Source organism: Myotis brandtii, unplaced genomic scaffold (assembly GCF_000412655.1).
Source record: "Myotis brandtii unplaced genomic scaffold, ASM41265v1 scaffold95, whole genome shotgun sequence".
NCBI lineage: Eukaryota > Metazoa > Chordata > Mammalia > Chiroptera > Vespertilionidae > Myotis > Myotis brandtii.
In genome coordinates, this window is record NW_005371920.1 from 1,492,266 (window position 1) to 1,510,699 (window position 18,434).

Consider the following 18,434-nt stretch of genomic DNA (forward strand, 5'->3'; position numbering starts at 1 on the left):
ATTTGCCCCAACATATTACCTCACCCTTTGCACCCCTGCAGAAATTATTTCATCCAGAGATTTCAGTGTATTTACAAATGTAAATTAACAAGCCTCATTGTTTCTTTCCACAGAGATGGTTCATTTAAGTAGCACAGAAATTTACCTAAGTGGCCTGCTCAAGTTCAGAAGTCCTCTATGTAATCTGTCAATGAATATTCAAAGTATAAAAATACGTTGCAATCTCATTGTAGATCCAAATTCATTGCATCCAAGTACTACTGGAGGGGTGAGTCCTTTCCTTTAATCTTGACAGCAAGGCTCCTACCTGTTGTCCTTTCCTCAGCCTCACTGAGTTCCCACATACCTGGAAACCCAGACTTCAGCTCTCCTCTGTCCTATCTTACCTGCCCCAAAAGCTGAGTGGGGACAGAACATGAATTTCTTACAGATATTTTTTATGAATCACTTTAATTAAGTAAGTAGTTGGAAATATTTTATTTTGTTACCCTCAAATTTTCTATGTATTAAATACTTGTTTTGTTGCCACTCACTGTGCTAGACACAGGGAACACTACAGTCATGCTCCTTCCTTCATGGGAAGGACTGACAGTAAACAAGAATCAGCCACACTGTGGTCAGTGCTATGAAGACAACAAACCTGACCAGCTGGGTGAGGCAGGTAGGAATGGATGGATCGGGGGCATCCTCTGTAAGCAGGTAATATCTGAACTGAGGCCTGGAGCATGAGAATCAGTCAGACTTTTCCTTTGTGTGTGTTGGTACGCTTGCATCTTACAGATTTTCATTTCTAATAAAGTAAATATCAATATTTAAATCCCACATAAACAAAAAGCTCTTTGGGGTTGTCTTTTTGTTTTTCCCAGAGTATAAGGGTCATGAGACCAAAAACTTGAAAAGCACTGTGGTTTATCCCCAGCCGTGATTGGTCCATTTCTTGGTCTGACTCATAAGGTGCCATTGTGATGGAATTCCAAACCACACCCCAGCCGTGATTGGTCCATTTCTTGATCTGACCTCATAAAGAGCCATTGTGATGGAACTGCAAACCATACCCAGCCATGATTGGTCCATTTCTTGCTCTGACCTCATAAGGTGCCACTGTGATGAAATTGCAAACCACTCCTTATATAAGACCCTGACCACGCTGAGGTTTTTGTCCGTTATAGCCCAGGAAGCTGATTTGTGGTGACCTGTTGGACTTGGACTCCTTAGCTTGTTTTGGCCTTTTTTTTTTTCATTTTATTTTTTATTTTTATTTTTCTATTTATTTTATTTTCCTTTTTTTAAAATTTTATTTTTTTTCTCCCCTGTGAAGCCATTTGGCCCCGAATTTTATTTTTATTTTATTTTTATTTTATTTTTTTGTTATTTTGAAGGTGCCATGTTTAATGCCTTTGCAGCCCACTCCACTGTCAAGGAGCGCTGTATTGGCGATTACCTCCTCCTGCACACCATCGGCAAGGGATGCTATGCTGAGGTGCGGGTGGCCCAGCATTTGCTGACCAGGGCACAGGTGGTTGTAAAAGCCATTAAAAAGCAGGGCATCTCTAGATTTTTTCAAGAAGTCCATTGTTTTAAGAGCTTAAATCACCCAAATATCACACAATTATTTGAGGTGATTGCCACCCAGGACAAGTTTTTTCTCGCTATGGAGCATGTGAGCGGAGGGGACTTACTTGAGCACTTGCAAAACTATGGCACCATGAATGAGGGAGAAGCCCGCGCCGTGTTCCGGCAGGTAGTATCCGCGGTCCAGTACTGCCACCAGAGGGGCATCGTCCACAGGGACCTGAAACCAGACAACATTCTCATAGATGGTGATATGACCATTAAATTAGCAGACTTTGGTTTTAGTAGGGAAGTGAGCGACGATAAACAGAACACCTTCTGTGGCACCGTCTGCTATTCGGCCCCAGAGATCTTGCAGCGTCATACCTATGATGGCCGCAAAACTGATGTATGGAGCCTGGGGGTAGTCTTGTACAGGATGCTGACAGGGGTGGCACCTTTTGAGGGGGACAGCATTGTGAACGTGAAGAGGCAGATAGTAAGTGGACATTTCCATGTACCACACTTTATGTCAAAGGAGGTTCAAAAACTTTTAAGAAAATTACTCACTGTCAACCCTAGCCAAAGACCGACCCTGGAAGACGTAATGAAGGACCCCTGGTTCAACAAGGGCGGGAAGGAGAAGCTGAGTCCATACAGCGAGCCGCCCTGGGGTGAGTTGGACCCACAGGTAATAGAAATCATGCAGAGCCTTGGCTTTAAGCAGGATGACATCCAGGAGTCAATAACACAAAGAAAATTTGACAGAGCGATGGGCACATACCTGATCCTCAAAATGATGAGAACCAAGATGCCAGGCCGCAAAATCAGGGTAAGGCCCTACCGTTCCCCTGGCACCAGTAGCATGTCTTCAAGCCAAGAGGTTGGTCAGCCATTTGATAAGAAGATCAAAGAGCCTTTCATTCCCCCAAACTGCCTGTGGTTGAGGGTGACCACTCCCCCACCCCACCTAGAAACCATGACCACCACTCGCCCAGAGTTCAGGACAGACACCCCCAGCGCAGACCTCCAGCTTGGCCCTGCGGACTCCCCCACCACCCAGAGCAGCAGCAGCACCAGTACCAGCACCAGCACCAGCAGCGGTGGGGGAGCCCCAGTGGGAGCCGCCCATGAAAGCTGCCTTAAAGCTGAGCAGCCTGAGGGTGACACCCCAGCCTATTCCTCTGGCCCCATCAAAGGCCAGCACCGGGTGGCTAGGAGGGCCTTCCAATTTCTCTTAAGATTAACATGCTGTGGGTCCACCAAGAAGAAACATCTCAAAAGGACAAAAGTCAAACCAATATGATTTTTTAAGTTGTGGACGGTCAAGCAGGGCCACAGTCAACTTGAAGGTGTCCGCTCCAGGAAGGCCGGTCAGTGGTATGGGAAATGAACCAGAGGTTGGAGGCAAACAGCTGCGGGTGAGAGCGGTGCCAGAAGTACACACTGTGTGTGCCAGATGTGAGGATGATGGAGGTGTGCAAACTGCCGAGGCGTTCTCTGCACGGGATCCACATCAGGAGGGTATCCAGCAGCGCCGTGGTCTTCAGAAGCATCTTATCCAAATGTCTGCGGAGCTTGTAGGACTGCTTGCAGCCCCCAGAGGTCAAGAGGAGAGGCCCCCACCTGAATGAGACCAGAGACTGGACTTTTTCCTGGGTCCCTTCCCTCCCCTGCTCCTTTGCTCCCATGTTTGTGAGCTGCTTATTAAATAAAGTATTTGGTTCTCTCAAGTTTATTAGTATAATAAACTTGATGTTCCAGAAAGATGTATTGGGTACTCTGTTTTTCTTCCTCTGCACAGAACTGGGGCTGTGCATCCTGCAGTTGGAGAAGCGTGCAGTGATATAGTACTGGGACTTTATCAGGGGAACTCCAACAGGAACAAGTGTGGTTCCACAGGGAAAAGGCCAGCGCCCAGCATGCTGGGCGGGTTCCAGGCACCGGGGCACAGCAGTGGGCGAAGCAGGCAGAGGTCTCCTTTCTCATGCAGCTGATGGCCTGGGTGCTCTGTGACCTCAGCAGGAGTCACCTCTCCTGACCTCTTGGCTTTGCTCACTTCCCCCTGTGCTAGAGTCATTATCAGGTGGGCTTTCCCTGTCTATAAGTCAGACTTTTACATTGCTGGGGGAACAGTGCTCCAGGCAGAGGGGACAGCAGAGCTGAAGCAAAGAGCTCGAGTGGGAAAGAACTTGACATTTTTCAAGGTGGTCAAAGCATAGTGAGCTGGTGTGAGAACAGCAGGAGTCGTGGCTGCAGATGAAGGGCAGAGCTTGTGGGCCATGGAGGAGTGTGCAGTTTGTTCTGAGAACAGTGATCAACCCATGAAGGGTTTTAAGCAAGGAAGTGATATGATCCGATTTATGTTTTAAAAGTAGTAATTTGTGGAGAATATTCTTCCTCTGCAAACATTTAAAAAAACATTTTTATTGATTTCAGAGTGGAAGGGAGAGGGAAAGAGATTTGAAACATCAGTGATGATAATCATTGATCGGCTGCCTCCTGCACACCCCTAGACACTTCATTCTGCAGGCCGACACTCTATCCACTGAGCCAAACCAGCTGGGGCTCTGCAAACATTATCTGTCTCTACATAGTTCAAGATTCCCCAGGTAGAGCATCTTTTGCTATAACCACTGAAGAAATAAGAGCCAGAAACTGTTATGTGTTTTCCCCACTTTAATCCTTACCACACCAGTTCCCTGACACCTAGAAACGCAAATGAATCCATTGTTGTAAAAGGGAAAGACCTACCTGCCTCTGTGGAACTGACTGTTGTCTGACATCACTGATGAGCTGATCTGCTTGCCCCTTTCCCTGAGGAACCTGGTGTTCCTCCGATTCATCTGCCCTCCTCCCCTGTGATCCCAGCAGCACATGGCATAGACCTCTGTGGGACTCTCATCACTTTTGTTGTCATTAAGTGGTTCCCCTTCCCCTCCTTGCCCTGATCTTCCATTCCTGAGTCCTCGGGGGCTGGGAACTACCTCACTCACCTTTGCATTTCCAGTTATTGTTACAGAGCCAGGTCCAGAGTGGGTGCTCAGAAAGTGGTGAACAGGTGAACGATCCACTGGTCACTACAGAGTGGATTGTCCCAAACCAGGACACATTGGAGTGTAAAAGGGAATGTGATTCATGACTGTGCGGAGACAACAGTATAAAGTTGGACTGGGATTTTATAGGGATATATCTTCAACTGGGTAAATGTTGTAAGGAATTATGAACAAAACTGTGAACTCTGCAATTCTGCACATCTTCTAGGAGGCACTAGGACTCGCCATCTGCTGCAGTTAGTTTAGATCAGTGGTCCCAAAGCATGGGCCACATAGCATAAGACATGTTTATAAGTAGCAAGGGCATCAAGATTAGTAAAGATTCACACTTTCATAATGTAATTCCCTTTTCAATTCTATTTTAGCATTTTTAATTTCTACAAAGGAAAGTCTGTTTGGTGGCAGGTTATCTTTAACTCCCTCAAGCCCCTCCTAATCTTCCTTTTTAAATGAAAAATGAATAAACCTTAGGATTCTAACCTTTGAAAAAGAACTGTTATTTGGTCGGAATTTAATATGTTAATAATTTATACAGATATTACTTTTCTTTCTACGATCTTTTTCTCACTATAAAGATTATGAATGCACATTGTTGGGATATGACCTTGGAAAATACATAAGAACATAAAGATATTTAAAACACAGAATAACACAATTCAGGAATATTACATTTAACATATGAGGGTTTTCTCCTCCTATTTTGTACTTTTAGAAATATAATTTTGAATCTCAAAATGTTAATACACATGTAACTGAATTGACATAAAAAAGACAAACAACATGCTTTTATTTATTAAAAAACAGTTAACAATAGAAGGGCATTAAGTATCAAACCTTCCCTTGTGTGCTTAAGAGTTTAATTTACTCTAATTTATATACATGTAATATTTAACCCCATACTTATCCAGTAATTGAAGACATATGTTTACTAAATAAAATTCCATATAATTTCAGTCAGTTATAATGAGATGAGTGAAGCTTCCTTTTGGAAATTATGCATTTAAATCCCTGCTTTTCTTACTTGCCAGGGACATACACTTTCCAGTTCTTTGCACACTTAGCTTTCAACGGTGTCCCAGTCATGACCTGTCAATAGGCTGTGCGCGCAGGCCTGCCCAGCGCTAACATCAGGCTGCCTTGGAGGTGGAGGCTGCTCCCTACAGAGGCACTCGCAGGCAGGAGCTGGTGGGCGGGGATGGGGGTGGGGACTTCTGCCCCCAGCGGAGGCATGCACAGGCCTGCCCAGCACTAATGTCATGCTGCCTATGTGTGTCCCCACCAGCGCTGAGGTAAAGCTGTCTGCCTGTGTCCTGGGCCAGGGACATGACGCTGCCTGTGTGTGTCCCTGGCCTGGGACGTGATGCTGTCTGCATGCGTCCCCACCCAGTGCTGACGTGACGCTGCGGGGGGCGGGGGCGCGGGGCGGGCTTGAAGGGTGTGCAGCCGACTGGGTCTGGGTCTTGCCCAGTGAGGGTGGGGCCAGCCGGGTCTGGATCTCAAGTGTGAGGCCTGCACAGGTGTGCGGGGCCTTGACTCTCTAATTCCCTTTTAATGTGCATGGATTTCATGCACCGGGCCACTAGTAAAAACATAAGAGGAAACAGCTTTGACTCTATTGCCCTACCAAGCCTACAGGTGTAGGAAGGCAATTTCTTACTTATAAAAATGGTACAGGTGCTGAAAATATCTATTTACATTTTTTTTTCAAAGCAGAACGTCAGCATGGTATAACATTATCATCTTAATCACAAGTAGGCAAGATGGTTAGAAAACAACTACAGCAACAATAACAACCACTCCACACCAAGATAGTAACCTGCTGTTCCACCCACAGCTGCATGTTCCTCTACAGCCCTAAGGGTTTCTCTATTTAGGAGAAATCACTTTATTTTGAGGTTAAAAGGTGAGAGAATTTGGGATTATGTGGTCTTATTAGAGCACTTTGTCAATAAACACAATGAAGGCGAGGGGATAACCCATGATCTTGAAACATCTCCTGTTCATTCCCGCCAGCTCCAGGCAACCTGAATACCAACAATTTAAAAGACTGTAGTCTCCAGGAAGACTGGGGTTCCATGAAGTTGGCTGTATTCTCTGTGCCTTAAACAGTGCTTGGTTCTTAGAAGACTCTTTAACATTGTTGAATAATGAGCCACCATCATAATAGCTGCTATTGCTAAATAGCCAAGATGTATTTGGTGCTATGCTTTACTATGCAGATTCCAATAGTTGTCTGTATTGTCTCACTGAGGAAACAGGCTCAGAAATGTTAATGTGTCAAGTTCACACATGATGGGGCTAGGATTCAAAGCTACATATGTCTCAGGCCAGTGCTTCAGGTTTATTTTCTTACAGAATAGAAAAGAGTTTCAGGACTTCAAAAAGGGAAAGGAAAACTCCAATAGTGCAGATTCATATTCCTTTGTTTAGAATAAATGTCTTTTTTTATTAAAGTTTACATTCAGTATCATTTTATATTAGTTTCAGGTATATTGCTCAGTGGTCAGACTATCATACACTTCACATAGTGTTCCCCACAATGTTTCCTGTATGCACCTGGCACCATACATATTTATTGCTATATTATTGACTATATTCCCTATGCTGTACTTTACATCCCTGTGACTATTTTGTAAATACCAATTTGTACTTCTTAATTTTTTCACCTTTTTCACCTAGTCTCCCTACCCCGTTCTGCTCTGGCAACTATCAGCCTGTTCTCTATATCTGTGAATCTCTTCCAATTCTGTGTGTTAATTTATTTTCTTCTTTATATTCCATATACATGTGAAATCATATGATATTTGTCTTTCTCTGACTGATTTATTTAATTTACCATAATAATCTTTAGGACCTTTCATGCTGTCACAAATGGTAAGATTTCATTCTTTTTATGGCCAAGAAATATTTCATCCTATATATGTACCACTATTTTATCCCTTATATACTGATGGGCACTTGGGTTGCTTCCATATCTTGGCTATTGTAAATAAACACTGCAATGAACACAGGGGTGCATATATCCTTTCAAATTAGTGTTTTTTATTTACTCCGATATATACCCAGAAGTGGAATCACTGGGTTATAACATAGTTCCATTTTTAATTTTTTGAGAAACCTTCATACTGTTTTCCGTAGTGGCTGCACCAATCTGCATTCTTTCCAACCATATATGAGAGTTCCCTTTTCTCCACAGTCTTGCCAGCACTTATTGTTTGCTGATTTATTGATGATAGTGTTCAGACAGGTGTAAAGTGATATCTCATTGTTTCAATTTGCATTTCTCTAATTATTAGTGACATTGTGCATCTTTCCATATGTATATTGGCCATGTGTTTGTCCTCTTTGGAGAAGTGTCTCTACAGGTCCTCTGCCCAGTTTTTTATTTTATTTTTTATTTATCTTATTTTTGAGAGGATTACTGATGTCCCCGTTTTCCTTCCCATTACCTCCACCACTCCACTCCCGCCACCCCCAGGCTTTCACCACACTACTGCCTGTGTCCATGGGTTATGCATACATGTATATAAGTCCTTTGGTTTATCTTTTCCAGCCCCCTGCCCACCTCCTTCCCTCTGAGGTTCCTGATTCTGTTCCATGCTTCCATGTCTCTGGATAGTTTTTGTTCATTAGTATATTTTGTTCATTAGATTCCACATATACTTATATTTCTCTGACTGCCTTATTTTACTTAGTATAATACTCTCCAGGTCCCTCCATGCTGTCTCAAAGGGTAAGAGATCCTTTTTTGCAAACTGCATAGTATTGCATGGTGGGATGTACCACCTCTTTTTTTACCCACCCATTTACTACTGATGGGCACTTGGGCTATTTCCAGATCTTAGCTATTGCAAATTTTGCTGCTATGAACATAGGAGTTCATATATTCTTTTTGATTGGTTTTTCAGGATTCTTAGGATATATTCCTAGAAGTAGGATCATGGGAGGCAAATGGCAGTTCCATTTTTAATTTTTTGAGGAAAATTCACACTGTTTTCCATAGTGGCTGAATTAATCTAAATTCCCACCAGGAGTATACTAGGGTTCCCTTTTCTTCACATCTTCAGTAGCACTTGTACTTTATTGATTATTTTATGGTAGCCATTCTGGCAGGTATGAGGTAATATTTCATTGTGGTTTTAATTTGCATTTCTCTGATGATTAGTGACTTTGAACATTTTTTCCATGTGTCTCTTGGCCATCTTTATGTTCTCTTTGGAGAAATGTCTATTTATGTCCTTTAACCTTTTTTTATTGGATTGTTTGTCTTCCTTTTGTTAGGTTGTATGAGTTCTTTATATATTTTGGAAATTAACCATGTATCATTGGCAATATGTTCTCTCACACGGTGGGATCGCTTTTCATTTTTTTGATGGTTTCTTTTGCTGTGCAGAAGGTTTTAATTTTGATGTAGTCCCATTTGTTTATTTTTTCTTTTGTTTCCCTTCCCCTAGGACAGTGGTCGGCAAACTGCGGCTCGCATGCCACATGCGGCTCTTTGGCCCCTTGAGTGGGGCTCTTCCACAAAATACCACGTACAGTGAGATTGAAACTTCGTGGCCCATGCGCAGAAGTTGGTATTTTGTGGAAGAGCCACACTCAAGGGACCAAAGAGCCGCATGTGGCTCGCGAGCCGCAGTTTGCCAACCACTGCCTAGGACAGTGATGGCGAACCTATGACACGCGTGTCAGAGGTGACACGCGAACTCATTTTTTTGGTTGATTTTCTTTGTTAAATGGCATTTAAATATATAAAATAAATATCAAAAATAAAAGTCTTTGTTTTACTATGGTTGCAAATATCAAAAAATTTCTATATGTGACACGGCACCAGAGTTAAGTTAGGGTTTTTCAAAATGCTGACACGCCGAGCTCAAAAGGTTCGCCATCACTGGCCTAGAGGCATAATGGCTTTTTTGAAAGAAGCAGATTAATATAATAGCTTTGGTCAATTTCTGGATTCTCTGTTCTGTTTCATTGATCGATATGCCTGTTTTTTGCTCGTACCAGGCTGTTTTGATTATAGTGGCTTTGTAGTATAACTTGACATCTGGCATTGTGATCCCTCCTACTTTGTTCTTCTTTTTCAAGATTGCTACAGCTATTTCAGGTCTTTTTTGGTTCCATATAAATTTTTGTAGTATTTGTTCTAGATCTGTGAAATATGCTGTTGGTATTTTAATAGAGATTTTGTTGAATCTATAGATTGCTTGGGGTAGTATGAACATTTTAATGATGTTAATTCTTCCAGATTGTCTAATTTGTTGGCATATAGTTGTTTATAATATTTTCTTACAATTCTTTGTATTTCTATGGTGTCAGTTGTTACTTCACATCTTTTATTTCTCATTTTATTTATTTGGCTCCTCTCTCTCTCTCTCTTTTTTTGTCTGGTTAATGTTTTCTCAGTCTTGTTTATCTTTGCAAAGAACCAGCTTTTGGTTTCATTGATCTTTTGTATTGTTTTTTAAGACTCTATTTTGTTTATTTCTGTTCTGATCTTTATTATTTCCTTCCGTCTACTGGTACTCACTTTTGGTTTTGTTTGTTGTTTTTCCTCTAGTTCCTTTAAGTGCAAAGTTAGATTGTTTATTTGAGATTTTTCTTGGTTCTTGAGGTACACCTATAATGCTATCAATTTCCCTTTTAGGACTGATTTCTCTGTGTCCCATAGATTTTGGGTTGTTGTATTCTCATTTTCATTTGTCTCAAGGTATATTTTGATTTCTTCCTTCATTTCATTGTTAACTCATTCATTGTTTAGTAACATGCTATTTAGCCTCCATGTGTGCATTTTTTCCTAGTTTTTTTCTTGTAATTGATTTCTAGTTTCATACCATTATGGTCAAAGAAGATGTTTGATATGATTTCAATCTTCTTAAATTTATTGAGACTTGTTTTGTGTTCTAACATGTGATCTATCCTAGAAAATGTTCCATTTGCACTTGAAAATGATGTATATTCTGCTACTTTGTGGTGGATTCCTCTGAAGATATCAATTAAATCCATTTGATTTAGTGTGTTATTTAAGGCTAAAGTTTTCTTGTTGATTTTCCGTCTGAAACATCTATTCATTGATTTAAATGGGTGTTAAAATTCCTACTATAACTGTATTATTGTCAGTCTCTCCCTTTATATCCATAAAGATTTGCTTTATATATTTAGGTGCTCCTATGTTGAGGGTATAAATGTTTACAAGGGGGTATATGTTCTTGTTAGATTGATTGCTTAATCATTATGTTGTGTCCTTCTTTGTCTCTTACTAAAAACTTGGTTTTAAAGTCTATTTTGTTAGATTTAAGTATTGCTAACCCAGCTTTTCTTCCCTTTCCATTTGCATGAAATACCTTTTTCCATCCCTTTGCTTTTAGTCTGTGTGTACCTTTCATTCTGAGGTGGGTCTCTTGAGGACAGCACATACATGCATCTGGTTTTCTTATCCATTCAGATACCTTATGTCTATTTATTGGAACATTTAATCCATTTACATTTAAAGTAATTATTGATAGGTACATATTTATTGTAATTTCATTTTTTAACTATGTTACTCTGTTTTGTTTTCTTCTTTTTCTACTTTTTAAAGCACGCCCTTTAACATTTCTTGTAATACTGGTCTGGTGTTGAAATAGTCTTTGTTGAAGAATCTTGTTTTGCATCATTTTGGATATTACATGCCTATAACTTCTTGTCAGAAATATTTCTGTTGTGACATCAGCTGACAGTTTTATGGGAGCTCCCTTGTAGGTAACTGACTGCCTTTTTCTTGTTGCTTTTAAGATTCTCTCATTGTCTTTAACTTTGGGTATTTTAATTATGATCTGTCTTGGTATGGGTCTTTCTGAATTCATCTTGTTTGGGAGTCTCTATGCTTCCTGGACTTGTGTGTCTTTTTTTTCTTCACCAGGTTAGGGAAATTTTTAGGCATTATTTCTTCAAAGAGGTTATTGATCCCTTGCTCTAGTTCTTCTCCTCTGGTTGCCCTATGATGAAGATGTTGTTAATCTTCATATCTCAAAGGTCCCTTAAGCTCTCCTCATTTTTAAACTCTTTTTTCTTCTTACTGCACTGAACAGGTGATTTTTTTCCCTATCTTGTCTTCCAAATCACTGATTAGATCTCTACTCTGCTTTATTAAGCCTGTTGTTTATTCCTTCCAGTGTTTTCTTTATTTCATATATGGCATTCTTCATTACTGACTGGTCCATTTTTATGGTTTCTATATCCTTTTTCATGCTCTTGAGCATCCTTATACTCTTTACTCTAAACTCTATATCTGATAAATTGCTTACTTCCACTTTATTTAGCTCTTCTTCTGGAAAATTCTCTTTGTTCCTTCATTTGGGGCTTGTTTGTTTCCCCATTTTAGCTGCCTATTTGTATTTGTTTCTATGTATTAGGTAGATCTGCTATGACAGTCTTGGTACCACAGCCTTATGTAGTAGGTCATCTGTAGGACCCCTTGGCGCAGTCTCCCTGGTCACCAGAACTGGGTGCTTTAAGAATGTCCCTTGTGTGGTTTATGTGAGACCTGCTATTGTAATTGAATCTTGATTGTTATTGGCCCATTTGTGCATGGGCTTGACCTTCAAGCTGTCTGACAATAAGGCTCAAACCCTACACACACAGTGTGCAGGCTGCTGTGCAGGTGCTTATCACACAAAGAGGAATTCACCTCAGTAGTGTTGGTGCCTGCCAATATCTCATTGTGTATATGCTGCTTGTGAAGCTTATTGGATCCTGTCCTGTTGTCTGAAGCTGGCTACTGGCGTATTGGTCTAGGCCAGTGGTTCTCAACCTTCCTAATGCCGCGACCCTTTAATACAGTTCCTCATGTTGTGGTGACCCCCAATTTCATTGTTACAAATTGAACATAATTAAAGCATAGTGATTAATCACAAAAAACAATATGTAATTATATATGTGTTTTCCGATGGTCTTAGGCGACCCCTGTGAAAGGGTCATTCGACCCCCAGAGGGGTCGCAACCCACAGGTTGAGAACCACTGGTCTAGGCCATTTCGGAGGGTCTGTGGTGCAGGTTAATGTCAGACTCTGTGACTGGCCATAGAAAGCTATTAGGAAATATCAGTGGCTCCCTCTGCTAGGCCCAGGTGCACGTGAAAAGGACCAAGCTGCACACTAAGGTCTTATTTTACTAGCCCCAGTCCCAGAAGCAGGTCAGGCAAAGACTCAAAGCACCCAGTGATCTGCCTCTGCTTGAAGCCTGTCTATTAATCTCTGTCACTTAATGAACCTCCTGCTATAGTTCTCAGCAGGGCATAATCTTTACAAGGTGGAGTGAGAGTCATTGCTTTTCCCCAGGCTAATGCTGCATGGATGGAAAAGTTCTGCCTGAGAAAGATGTCTTTTTCAGTGTGGGGCAATGATTCAGCACAGGGATCCTGGTGGCTGTCCTCTCAGCTTTCTCCCCAGAGCCGCCAACCCCAGACTTTCCTCATTGAGCTCTAGTCCACTCTGCTGTCCCTCTGCCAAAGCCCAAGGTGAATGGCTGCAAACAAAATTTTGTGTGTTGGCCCTTTCAGAGGGCGCCATCTCCCTTTTGGACAGAAAACCTGTTGCTTTTTTTTTATGTAGTAACTTTTCCTAATTCAGGTGCCCTGGGCCGGGGAATCTAGCTTGGGGTTTAGACTCCAGGGTTCTCATTGGGAAACCCCACAGCTGAGCTATCCCTCTGGAACTTAGCTGCTGTATGTGGGAGTCCAGCCAGCCCTCTTACACCTCCATACTAGTCATCAATTGGTTATTCAGGATGATTTTTCTATATTTTAATTGTAATTCCAGTTTGGTCCTGGGAGAAGGGCAGTAGTTTCCACCTAATCCAGTGATTCTCAACCTGTGGGTCGCGACCATCGGAAAACACATATAGCATTTCAGATATTTACATTACGATTCATAACAGTAGCAAAATTACAGTTATGAAGTAGCAACGAAAATAATTTTATGGTTGGGGGTCACCACAACATGAGGAACTGTATTAAAGGGTCGCGACATTAGAAAGGTTGAGAACCACTGAATCCAGCACTTTCTTGGAATCCTTTGCCTTTTTATTTTATTAACAGTGTCTTCCAAGGAACAAAAGTTATACTTTGGATAAAATCTAATTACCAATTTTTTTCTTTTATGTTTGGACTCATTCATTTGTTATAGCACATTTATCTTCTCATCAGCCTTATATGATACTGTAATTGTCTGCATTTTCAGATTATTAAATTCAGTCACATATAGATTACATGAGTTGCTTCAAATTACACATCTGTAAGAATGCTAACTTCAAACTACTGAATGGGTGTGAAGTCAGAGGAATGCAGTCTGGGGCTATTAGCAGGAGAACAGAATCAAGAGCCAGAAAATTCTGTATGAACAAACATGAGAAGCTGAAAATAGGGCAACAGTTTGGATTCTGTCACAGGCATGATGATTCATTTCCTGAGAGTTCGATATGAGGATCCATTCTGTACTTTTTTAGTTGAGACTTTTCCAGGTTGAAGGACCCTATTTTTTATATCTGATGCCTGATGCTCAGCTTATAATCACAAGGACCAAGATACACATTGGGTCTCTTTACTTCTAGTCTAGTACTCTGTCCAAACTTCTGGGACAAAAGCCCTGTCAAAGTCAGCAAAACAGCAGACTCATCATGATCTCAAATACAAAAACCTCTGATTAGCTTAGGTAGCAAGAGCAAGCTATTTGTTCTTAGAAATAATACAAATAGCACATAGTTATTTGTTTTAAATATAAATGGCGAAATAGTTTTCCTACTTTATAAGAGTCACAAAGGATTGAACAGTCATTGCCCAACTTCATCCTCCCATACTTTTCCTCAGAGGAAAACCCAAGAAAAGCTCCCTCTCCTAATTTCCTATTCTGCATGTAGGTGCCCTTAATTGCCATTTATTACTTCTTCACAACTGCATCCTGCCTTTTCTCTTTCTGTGTTTCTGGCCAAGTCTGCACTCAGACCTCTTTGGGCAAACATGAATTCTATATCCCTCTCACCCCTGGCTACCTTTGATCGCCACAGCCCTGCAGCATTGCCAGTCCATCCATCACCTGAAGGTGTGACAAAGAACACTGTACAACAACCACCCGTATCAACTTTAAATGGAAATTAGATTCCTTTCCTCACCATTTTCATGTTCCACTTTAATTTTGGCAAACTACAGTTTCCAGACATCATGCTCACAGCAACCATCTGTCTTACAGAGTGTGCAATAGTGGTCCTGCTTGTTTAAGTACCTTTCATTTTGTGTGGTAGGCTTTCTCCCTCCTCCCACCCTCCCTTTTTTGTAGCGTACCTCTGTCATAGGGAAAGGTATAAGTACTTTCATGAATCTGGCTGCCCATTCAAGCAACAGGAAGCAGGAAGGTCACTTATCTGGTTAATGAAATGCACTGCAGTGGTCTAGGGGCCTTTAATGGCTGAGTCTATTACCAAAATAATGTGCATCTTCAGGAGAAGTGCTCTGAAGCCCAGATGGACCTTTAACAGACTTAACTTTAAATCTCATGGTAGCTTTGAAATTGCAATGGAGTGGTGGTATTTATGTGCATGTTAAGTGCTGTTGAATTGGCTGATTCTTAAGGACTTTCTTAATGAGTGATGTCCACAATGTCCTGTCCTCAACAGCCTAGCTTAGTTCCTATAGATCTAGGCCTATAGCTTTTATGGAGTCAATCCAGTATCTGTAGGAACACAGAAAAGGTTACCAGTAAGCAAACAGTAAACTCCTTGAAATAGTCAAATAAGCTCTCCAAATAAACCAAATGCTCAAGTCCACCAAAATGATAGACCTAAGCCAATGTGAACCTTGCAGGTTATCTTTATTTGACAAAATATTCTGTTGATTTATTGGGGTTGGACGACGGTCTTTTGGTTCTAATTCTGGCAGAGCTTGTAGACAAAAAGAGAAGTTCATAGGTTTGTTGACTATTCTTAGTTTGCCTCCACCACATGTATCTTGCCCTTTTCTGCCCTGCTGTTTGTCCCTAGAAGGTTGACCTCTGTGCATTGCATGGCCCAGGTTCTTTTGCTCTCTGCTCTTTGATTGGATTGAATCAATGGGAGACACTAACAGGAGATTGGAGAGTGGGAGGGAAGGAAGGGAGAGTATTTGTTCCTTCATTGACTGCCCTTCTACTGTGCTGTGGTGTTGGCAGTGACTGTACTCTTCTGCAGCCCTTATATCTACCAGCCAGCCACTCCTCCACTGCTCCAGTTCTTTTGGGTTTGGTAACACTTTTTCTATTGGTTGCCCTTCAAACCCAGGGGTGATAATGGAGCCCTACTGTCTGACTTCCTAATAATTTTCTTTAATCCTGTCTATACCAGTGATGGCAAACCAATGACACTCGTGTTAGAGGTGACACGCGAACTCATTTTTTTGGTTGATTTTTCTTTGTTAAATGGCATTTAAATATATAAAATAAATATCAAAAATATAAGTCTTTGTTTTACTGTGGTTGCAAATATCAAAAAATTTCTATATGTGACACGGCACCAGAGTTAAGTTAGGGTTTTTCAAAATGCTGACACGCCGAGCTCAAAAGGTTCGCCATCACTGGTCTATACCCACATAATTATCCAATTATGTTTAACTAAACTTTTTTTGGCATCTGTTTCCTGAAATTATTTGGCTTGATGGAGTTTTTTTGCTAGAGACTTTCTCTTTCTTGATAGGTTGGTTTTTATCTCAGTGTGATTACTTAGTAAGATACAAATGCTTACTCCTAAGGGTATCTTAAGTATGTTTTGAGAAAATAATAATATTCACAAATTATATAACAGACACAAATTAAATAATCACAAATGATTTCCTGTATACTCATCTCCTAATCTGCATGGCCTTTGCAGATATTTGAGTTTGGGTTTAGATATTTAGATATTTTATATGCTTTGTTGCATCCTTTGGGCGTCGAAAATTCCCAGTAAAGACTCTTGAGGCCTTTAACAAAATGCTTGAATGATAGGAGTCCTTCCCCTTTAGAAAGTCTTGTGCCGCAGGTGAGCTGGTATTCAATATACCTCCTTCCTCAATGCCTGGCAGGCACAATGGAACTATCTTCTCCCTTTCTCCCTCCCCAGAAAGTAATTCTATGGCCTAGCCAATTAGACCTCTATAGAGATTGTTCCGAAAGCCTTACTTACTGTTCAAGGCAGAGGTGGAGAACCTTTTTCTGCCAAGCGCCATTTGGATATTTATAACATCATTCATGGGCCATCCAAAATTATCAGCTTAAAAATTAGCCTGCTATATTTGGTCAAACATTTAATTATCTCACTCCTAATGCCTTGGTAGGGCCAGACCAAATGATTTCGTGGGACTTACATTGCCCGAGGGCTGGACATCCCCCAACCCTGGTATAAGGGCTGAATTGGTACATTAAAATATACTCTTAATTTTTTTCTAGGGTTAGCAAAAAGATTTCAGTCCATTAGAATGAAAGGAAAAATACCTTAAACTATAATGGGCTTTGGGAAACCCCACCCCACCTGCTGTTTTACATTTTTTCTTGTTTTAAGTGAAATGGAGCTAACGGGCTTCCCTTTTTCTACTTTCTGACTCTGCTGTAGCACATGTTTACAATAAAGAAGGTGCTGGCAATAAAATAAATACTCTGAAATAATGCCAATTTCTTTAGGATGATATTGCTACATTTGCTAATTTTCTTGTGTGTTTTTTTTTGTTTTTCCTTCCTTCTTTTCAAAATGTTCCTGATTCAGTGGCATTCCTCTTCTGAGTATATTTTGTGTGCTCTGGTAGACTCATTCCCAAAACAGAAAATACTATCAAATATAAAATGATACATAAGAAATGTTAATACTTATAAATTCTTTTTAAAAAATATATTTTATTGATTTTTTACAAAGAGGAAGGGAGAGGGATAGAGAGTTAGAAACATCGATGAGAGAAACATCGATCAGCTGCCTCCTGCACACTCCCTGCTGGGGATGTGCCCGCAACCAAGGTACATGCCCTTGACCGGAATCAAACCTGGGACCCTTGAGTCCACAGGCTGATGCTCTATCCACTGAGCCAAACTGGTTAGGGCAATACTTATAAATTCTTATACATAGGGTATTCATATTGGTCTTCTGAGGCTGGCTTGACCAATAAGTCTGCTTAGGATCACTGTTAAATTCAGGGTACAGTAATAATGGTAATTACAACAAAATAATAATTACCTATGTTGAGCATTTACTATGTGCCAGTAAATATGCCAAACTATTTACATGCTATATTAGATTTCATCCATGCAAGAATCCTTCGATGTAGTTACAGTAATTATCCCAGTGGTCACACAGTTGGAAGTGGCAGAATCAGGCAGGATCTAAGCCCAGGTTTGTCTTACTCTCCAGTCCTAGTTCTTAATAACCACATTTCAGTGTCTATTTCTAAGACATAACCATGCCCTTAACTGTGGCACCTACCTGGCTATAAGTCTGCCTTTTCCCTCTTCCCTCTAGGTGTAGTTTATTCCCCAAAGTTTCTGATGTGTCATACTGGGACACCGATTTACTGAAAGAGATGTTCTAGAGGCCATTTTATCTTTCTTGTTTTGCCAAGATTAAAAGATTTGGGGAAAAGAAGGATTTGGTAGATGGCAATGGAATTACACAGACAGTGATGCTATGAAGTGGTCTTCTAATTTCAGCTTTTCTGAATCAGTTTTGTAATTTTTAGGCATTGCCAACCAAGAAATTGCTAATGGTAATTTTTAAAAGAAATCCTTCAAACAATCATGGTAACTAGATTATACAGCTGAAAATGTGCAAAAAGGGCATTTCTAATCTCTTATTTCAATT

The 18,434-nt window shown here is 40.8% G+C and overlaps 1 pseudogene; it reads left to right on the forward strand.

Annotated features, from left to right (window-relative positions):
• The first annotated feature begins 1,384 nt into the window (after nucleotides 1-1,384).
• The window catches only part of LOC102246944, a 104,947-nt pseudogene continuing 87,897 nt past the window's right edge, over nucleotides 1,385-18,434 (forward strand).